This window comes from Octodon degus, unplaced genomic scaffold (assembly GCF_000260255.1).
Source record: "Octodon degus isolate 3935 unplaced genomic scaffold, OctDeg1.0 scaffold00091, whole genome shotgun sequence".
NCBI lineage: Eukaryota > Metazoa > Chordata > Mammalia > Rodentia > Octodontidae > Octodon > Octodon degus.
The window spans coordinates 8,864,186-8,873,226 of record NW_004524667.1 but is presented as its reverse complement, the minus strand read 5'-3'; the positions used below and the strand labels follow the sequence as shown (position 1 = coordinate 8,873,226).

The following is a 9,041-nucleotide window of genomic DNA, read 5'->3' as shown; positions in this document are numbered from 1 at the left end:
CACATTCTAGGGGGTCAGTGCATTTTACAGTCTTTGCTGTGTTGTTTAATTGTCCTTCAGCTGACTTGATGTAAAAAATCACCCTAATTCATCGAAATACACATTTTCCATTTGCTTTTTTAAATTAAAATAATAATTAAAAAGAGAAAACATTAAGAAACTCACTACTGGGCTGGGGAGATGGCTCAGTGGATTAAGTGCTTCCCTGGCAAGCGCAAGGGCCTGAGTTCAATCCCTGGTTCTGGGGTGGGGGGGGAAGTCACGACCAATCGCCTGACTCATTTGATCGCAAGTACAGCGTATGGAGGTCGGGAAGGCTATCTGCAGCACAATTGTGGGGGAGTTCATCTTTAGGGTTTAGCTTTCTTCCAAATGGTGTACAATACCCACAATTCCAAGTATGAAGGGACGCAGATGATCTTGGAGAATTCCACAGGACAGCACAGGTGCCCAAGCTGTTCTTCATAGAGAGACAGGACTTCTGTCAAATTGACACAGTCCCCCTGTGTATAACATTTCCCAACCTGTCTCAGTACTTTCATCCAGAGGTCAAGAATCATTCTGAGAAACTCCCACGTGGACTTTTCTTCTGGAGACATGGAGATTGGAACAGTGGTCAAATCATTAATCACATAATCAAACTCTCTCCCTTCTTCAGCATACCTCTTCAGAACTGGAATAGTCTTCCATCAGAACCTGATGGCAGTCTCCTTTGAGTTGTCTAAGACATCACTACATGCTTACCACATGTATTTCTTACATGCATCAATCACCGTTTGGTCAATCTCTACCATAGTGACCATCTTTGGTTTCAGTTTGACTATTTCACATCATATTCCTCCATCTCTGTCCCCCAGAATCAGGATGTCTTTGCCAGCATAATCTTCTTTCCCACTGCCCATGATGGCATGGGTATATGCCAAGTCACTCTCTGCCAAATGAACATCCCCACTAAGGATGAGAATATTTCCAGACTGCTTCGAGTGCATAATTTTAATGTTCTGATAAGGTGAGTCTTCATCATACTCTGCTTCATCCATGTCATACTCAACCAGATGCCCATCAGCTGTAGGCCAGTGTCTGTCGATAGCCCCCTCCTCGAACTATGGTTGGCAAACGCTTCACCCGCCCAATACTGGCCTGACTCAATTCTTTCATTCTCTTTTCTGTTTTGTTCAAAAGATTATCAATTTCTTCTTTGCCCTGGGTATCGCTGTCATAGCTCTGAAGGGCCAGCAACACCAATCCATGTGGATAAATTCTCAAACTGGTGAAGCTGCTGTTTTTGTTTGTGTGGGTTACTAGGCAACCATGGTCCTGCCAGTTATGCACCGACTCCGCCGTGCTCTGTTCCTGGAAAATGGACTGTAGACCTTTTAGGATGGTCTCATCATCAGCTTTGGAGCCGAGTATGGAGTCGAGCATGCTGTGCCGTGCTGCCTCCATAGTGAGGCGAGGCCTTGTGCCATCCCTGGGGGAGGCAGCTGCGGAGGGTGGGGGGCGGCGTGTGGCTTGTCAGGCTGCGGCTGGTGGGTCCCTATCGGATTTCTGAGAAGCACATTCTAAACCTGTTCACTGAACAACTCTGCTTAAGACCCTGTGTAATAACTTTTTACATACAGCTTGATTTCTTTGTTAGTAAAATTGAGAGCCATAAATGTAAAAAGTTTTTTTGTAGTTATTCTACTTAAGAAATTAACCCCCCCCCCCCCCAAAAAAAAAAAAAAAAAACAACCAAGAAAGTAAAACCTAACATTAGGACTGGAGGATAATTTTTTTAACTTGCCAGGGCAATCTCTCAAATGTGTTTCCTAGAACAATTCAAAGGAAGCTTTATTTTCATTTGTGAAGCAAATATTTACTGAGTACATTCAGTCTGAGCTACCTGGAATCCTTGCTGCAGCATGGTGTAAGTGAAAACTATACATTAGAAGGCCTTTTCCTTCTCAAGAAAAGAAAACCAGAACATTTTTTGACCCAGATATTCCCTTTCTAGGTATTTGCTCAAAAGTTAAGAACATCACACCACAATGATCCATGAATGCCGTGCCTACAGCAGTCAATTCATAATGATTAAACCTTGAAAGTGACCTCTATGTCCATCAACAGACGGAATAAATAAAGAAAATGTGAGATTTTTACACAACACAGTACTACTCTGTCATAAAAAAGGATAAACTCCAGTCATTGGCAGGTAAATGGATGCACACTGAGACTATGATGTTAAGTGAAACAAATCAGATCCGCAAGCTTAAATACTTCATGGTTTCTCTTATGTGAGCATTTTCAAATACCAATGAAGAGTAAAGTGAAAGATCAATAATAGGAAGTAGCGACATAGATCTTTTGCAAAAGGCAAGGGGACTAAGAGAGCGGAGGAATGGGGGGAAGGAGAGAAAGAAACTAAGAAGTGCTAGGTGCCTGTACCCACTCCCCACACAGAGCATAGTCATTATGCATCGCAGACCTGCACTGACACAATAATTGGAAAGAAGAAGTCCATCTCCTTCATTTTCTCTTACTTCCTTAAAAACGCTTTAAGTGTATGTTTAGTTCCAAATATTTAGAGACTTTTTGGTAGTTATTCTATTTAAAAAACTAAACGTTAACATTAGGCCTGGGGGTTAATTTGTTTAAGTTTATATATATATATATATATATATAATTTAAAAAGAAAATTACATTCGCCAATATTTTCCAGTATTTCTGGTCTGGGTTGCCTGTCTACACTGGAAAAGCATAGTCTTTCATTGCTGACAACTCAGTTTGATTATTTTGCCTTTATTAGGCTGCAGTTGCAGCGATTCCTGCTGGTGGCTGTAATGGGCATGAACATACTAAGAGATATTTTGATGAATGTTCTTACTCAGGAATATTCTCCCCTGGTCTCATGTTATAGCAGAAACTATAACTCATGATGACTAGAAGAGCTGATTGCTCTGCAAGCACAAATGCTTGTTGACTGTCACCAAGAGGATTTTAGAGCGTTGGATATTGTTTCAGTGGATTATCCTGGACAGATTTCACTCTTCCTGTAATCTTCAGGAATCTGTAGCTTTGCACAGCCCCTCATCTACAGAATCAGTGCACTAGACACTCTAAAATAAGCTAACAGCTCCTAAATGGGAATTAATCTTAATCTGATGAGGATACAGTTTCTGCCCAAAAGTTCAGGCCACATTGTTCCAGATGCACTGCCCAACAGGAGAGTTTTAATTAAGAGAGTGAAAAATGCAGAACTGCACTCTGCATGGAGTTGTTATGGTGTACATGTAGAATAGCTCCCCAGAATCGCCTGTATTTAAAGGTGGGGCTTAGTGGCATTATACTCAGCAGTGGATTGACCCATTCATGGGTTCATGGCTCAGTGTTTCCCCAGGGGGTGGAATTTGTTTAGAGGAGTGGTGTCCCCCTGCAGTGTAGCTTTGGACACTCTGGGTGCTCTCTTCTCTGCTTCCTGGCTACCACGAGGGAAGCAGCTTCCTTCTGTCACCCCCTTGCACCTTGGTGTGCTGCCTTAGCGTCAGTCACCCATGAACTGAATCCATGGAGGCCACAAGCCAAATTAAAAATCCTCTCCTTTAAACTGTGGGTGTAGGGATTGTATTCAGCCATGGGAAAGTGACAAGTCCAGGAGTTACTACCTGAGCAAAGTGATTCCAAAGGATGCTCAGACAGGAGGTAATCATATAAACCATATCATAGTTAGAGAAATTGTACTAATGTTGTAACAGTTACTTGCACACATGATTGAGGAGATGAAAAATAAAGCAGGAGTGGTAGTTTACTGCAGAACGCATCAATGAGACATCTCCACCACCTTTAACACAATGGACAGAAGGAGAAGGCAATGTGTCTGGCACTACATGGCCTGAACTTGGGTAGAAACCATATCCTAAGGTGAAAGTTAATTCCCATCTAGGAGCCAATGGCTTGTTTTAGAGTGTGTAATACACCGACTCTGTAGACCAGGGGTCGTGCTGAGGCTGCACATGCCTGCAGATTAGAGGAGAGTGAAATCTGTCTAGGCAAATCAATTTCTACTTGTACTTTCCAGTGGAAGTATCAACCAGAAGCCAAGATGAAAAAAGTAGAGACAAAGACCAGACTTCTGAAATACAGAAGAGAGCAGGAGAAAGAAATAAAGAGCTCTGAGGGCAAACAAGCCCCAGACAGGAAGGGCCTCATAGTAACTTTTAACAGAAGGCTGCTGTTTTAGCATGGTCACTAAGGAGAAGCAAAGTTGATGATAGGTCAGCAAAGGCATGATCAAAAGTCTAATGGTGCAAATAACATCAAATACTGTAAACCTGTGCTGATATGCATCTGCAGGACCACAGTGTTTGCAGTAGTTCTAAGTAACCTCGATGCAAGAGGAGAGAGAGAGGACGTGTGCATTTCCTCGATTTCATACTGTTCGACTGAAAAGGTCCTTGATGATGATTTTTCCTTCCATCTGTTCCTGTGTTCCTTCCCTGCTGGGTTTTGCTCCTATCCCCTCTGGCATCCTTGGAGTGTCCACACTTTCATCCTTATCAGGTTTATATCATTTTTTTCCTCTGTCAGTTCCTTCTTTTCATTCTCAGAGAAACTGGTTCCCAAACTTAATTAAGATGTTCCAGCCTTTCCTTGTCTTCATGTCTTTAAAGCTTTGCTATCTTTATTTATTCTATCCATTATTGAGTGGAGTGCTACAATTGTGGCTTTGTCTATTTCTTTTTTCTGTTTTTTGGTACTTTAAATCTATGACATAAAGTATATAAATATTTAGAATTTTTATATCCTGTTAATGAACTGACTGTGTGATCAATATGAAATGTCCTTATTTTATTTCTGCTAATCTTTTTGCTCTGAAATACACAAGGAGAACCCAGCTATGTACAACCTAGTCCCACTTTGCTTTTGCTGACCTGCAGACACACTGACAAAAAGTAAATATTCCATATTTACTTAGGTTGGTTAGCTATTTGTTAGAAGAATATAAATTGCCTAATACACTTTCCACTCATTGTACAGTGAAACCTTGAAATAAGTTTCTGTTTGTCTCAATAGATGACAAAATTTTTACTTAAAAAAAACCAAATATGTCTACAGCCATACCATGCTGAATGCTCCCAATCTCGTCTGATCTCAGAAGCTAAGCAGGGTCAGGCCTGGTTAGTACTTGGATGGGAGAAAAGCCAAATATAACCTGTCGACTAAAAATAAGATAATAGTAATAGTAATAGTAATAGTAATAGTAATAATAATAATAATAAAATACTGCTTTTCCAGTTTCCAGTTCAGCATTCATCTTAACTTAATAATAAGTAAAAAGTTGGAAAAATCAACAACATATATCCATTAGAGAAGTTAGGTCAAATGACAAATCCCACCCCCCACACCATCAAACTGGAATGATAGCTAAATGAACACAGAGAATCACAGTTTATCAGTCTGAAAACCCACAGGTGAAAACCTCTGGGGAATGAGTATCAGGACTGGAAAGCCTAGATTGTGCTGATAAATTTCTAGAGGCTTAGTCTGACAGGAGAAAATTAGAGGACACTATCAGAGGACAACTCTTACATTTCTGTGAGTTTTACCTCCTGGAGTTCTATGAGGTTCTTATTTCATTTAAACTGTGTGCTAAAACATGAATTATAGGCAAATTTGAAAACAGATCAGTAATAATAGACTCTATTTGGGGCAGTATAACTTGGTGGCATGATCTCACTTCATGACAACCTGCTCTATCTCAGGAAGTAACTCATTCCATGTGACCATTATTTATCCACTTGTGAGAAAGAAGCCCCCAGGACATACCTGTCTTGCACAGGCCCCACTACCTAAAAGTTGCATCACTTTAATACTGTCATACTGTGGATCCAGCTTCCAATACACGGCATTTGGGGGACCACTGAAACAATATCAAAGCTGTAGCACTGAGTCAAAAGGAAGGATAGAGATAAAAGGGCACAATATGTAGATTTTTCTGTTGCTTTCAATGTTTAGCTGTGTTTCTATACTTTGTGTTCAGAGGTTGTTACTTGATATGAAACATAAATATACTGGAAAAAATCTATAAACCCTATTGTGATTTTATTTGAATGTATTACCACCATTTCATCTTGTAACAATCACTCATGAGCTATTTTTTTTTTATTACATTTACAAATATGAATTGGAGTAGAATAGGCTCTACCTAGGAACAAATCCAACAAAAGTTGTTCAACAATAGAATTGGACAAATTACAAGATGCTATTTAAATGCATTTTTGAAAAGGCAATAATAAATGACATTTTAGATTGTGTTCTTGGATATGAAAACTTCATATTATAAAGTTTCTCCCAATGTGATCTATAGATTCAAAACCATGAAGTTCCAACAAGCTTCTTAAGAAAATTTTCAAATGATTCTAAAATTCTAATAACCAAGACCCAAAGAGGAAAAATCCTTTAAGTAGGAGAGATATTGCTTTACTAGCTATCAAGAGCTAATATAAAGCTACAGTGGTTAATAATGCTACACTATTTAAGCAGTGGAACAGAACCTAAGCCTGAAAACTGATTCATGTATATATTTAAACTCAGTTCATAAGATAAAACATTATAGACACTTCTAGAAATGGTGTTTAACTTAGTAACTGATTGCAGACAGGGACAAAAGTAAAATTAGAACCCTACTTTCTACCATACATAAATATAGAATATTGATAGATTAAAGGTGAAAGAGTAAAAGGGAAAACTTTAAATTTCTGGAAGAAGATGTAGGACAATAAGTTAAGAAAGGATTTCTTAAACAAGAGAAACATAAATCATAAATGAAAATGGGCATCAGAATTAATAAGTGTGTTTGCCAAATGACACCATAAAAATATAAAACCACAAGTCACAAAGTGCAAAAAAGATTATTACAATGTATATAACTACCTGAGTGCTTCTTAAACACTTGTCTAACAGTGTTTAGACAAGAAATCATGTCTGCATCTTGTACTATGAATAACTACTACAAAGACAACAATATGTAATATATTAACTTTTGTAACTGTTCTACTAACCTGTTTTGAAACTATCTCATTACTACTTCTTTCTCAATAAAATTATTTTTTTAAAAAACCAGTACAGGAGAAAGCACAAGGGGCTTCAGAGGCTGTGGCAAGGTTTTGTTTTAGGATAAGTTACTCACAGTCAATACTACTATTGACTGGTAGTTTAATAGTAAAAGACAAATAACTCAAAGGAAAATAAGCAAGAACATAGGTACATCACAGAAGAAAAAATATAAAAAAGGCCAATAAACACATGAAAAATGTTTAATTTCATCTAAGAAATGCTCAATAATAAACATACACTAAAGAACACACTTTAGGATCACAAAACATAATTTCTTATCACCATCTTCACAAACATGGAAATACCTGGTAGACCAGATGGTGGTGAGCTTGGACGTCTGCTAACGCAGCCGTAACAAAACACTACAGAGTGGTGAAATGGTTATTTTCCCACAGTTCTGGAAGCTGAAAGTCCAAAATCGAGTTGGCAGCAACGCTGGCTTCTAGTGAAGCTTCCCACCGTGGCTTACAGCCTTCCGGCTGTATTCTCCTGTGGCCTTTTTAGCATGAGCACGAGAAATTAGAAAGATTTCAGGTATCTCTTTTTTTTTCAAGTGAAGACATAAATCCTGTTGGATTAGAGTCCCAGCCTTATGACTTCACTTAACCTTAATTATGTCCCCACAGGCGGTCGCACTGAGGGTTAGTTCTTTGAAGTGTGATTTTTGGGGTACACAGTTCAGTCCACAGCAGTGGAGATGCAAAGCAATGAGAACCGCAGTGGTTTGTGCATAGCACATTTTTTCCGCTCCTTCAGAAAACAGTTGGACGATACCCAAAAGGACGAAGCTGCACATTCCTTGAGGCTTAGCACTTCTTCTTCTAGGTGTGGGAACTTCCTAGGGTTGCCAAATTTAGCAAGTAAAAATATGGATTGCCTAGTTAAATTAATTCAGGACAAATTTTAGATTAAGTGTATCCCAAATGTTGCATTATATATATATTCCTTTATTCTATAGAACTTAATTTTTTTTGTGATACTGGGGAATAAAAATGGGATCATCAGCCTGGGCTTTATCCCAGCCTTTTTGAGTTATTTATTTTGGAGATAGGGACTCAGTAAGTTGCTAAATTACCCAGCCTGACTCAGACTTGCAATTTTCCTGCCTCTGCTTCCCAGAGTGCTGATATTATAGGAATATATCACCATGAGTGGTTTGAAATCCAGTTTCCATTTGATGTTGTGTATTTTGTGAGGGGCCAACTCTAGAAGCTCACACACACAAGCACAGGAAACAAGTGGAAAACTGCTCATACAAGCATTGTTTCTAATCCAAAAGCAGACAAGCAAATGAAGGTGCCACACATTTCTCCCCTGAAGAATGTTCAAATAAATTGTGGGGTATTTAAAAGTGAACCTGTTTGAAGAACGATCACACATGTCTTCTTGCATGAATATCATGAATTCAACACTGAGACAGAAAAATATCGAGTCACAGAAGAAATGACGTAGTCATTTCACATAGACAACTTCAAAATGATGAATTAATTTCATTTTAAACACTTGCAGTGGGCCAGACAAATAACTCAGTGGATTAAAGCGCCTGCAAGCAGGTGCAAAGACAGGGGGGTTCCATCTCCCGGCCTTCCAAGCAGGTCCCGTCCCAACCCCTGGGACGCACTGAGACAGCAATTGAGACAGCAATTGAGACAGGGTGTGGTGGCGCACACCTGTAATCCCAGGTCTTGGGAGGCTGTAAACAGGTGGATCACTGCCAGTCCAATCTAGTAGTGAGACCCTGAACACCCTGTAGACCCTTCTGTAAACCCCCCCCAAGGCCCCCAAAACCCCCACTTGTGTAGAAGTGGGGAAACCATGAGGAAAAGCAAGGTGATAAGTAATAGGAAATGCAAGATAGTGATTACTTTCTGGTGGGCAGAGGGGCAACACTAAGGGAGAGTCTAGTAAATGAAGGGCCATTTTGTAGTGAAATATATATATATATA

The 9,041-nt window shown here is 39.4% G+C and overlaps 1 pseudogene; it reads right to left on the bottom strand.

Annotated features, from left to right (window-relative positions):
- Positions 1 to 350: 350 nt before the first annotated feature.
- On the bottom strand, positions 351 to 1,446 carry LOC101563032 (annotated as a pseudogene).
- Between the last annotated feature and the right edge of the window lie 7,595 nt (positions 1,447 to 9,041).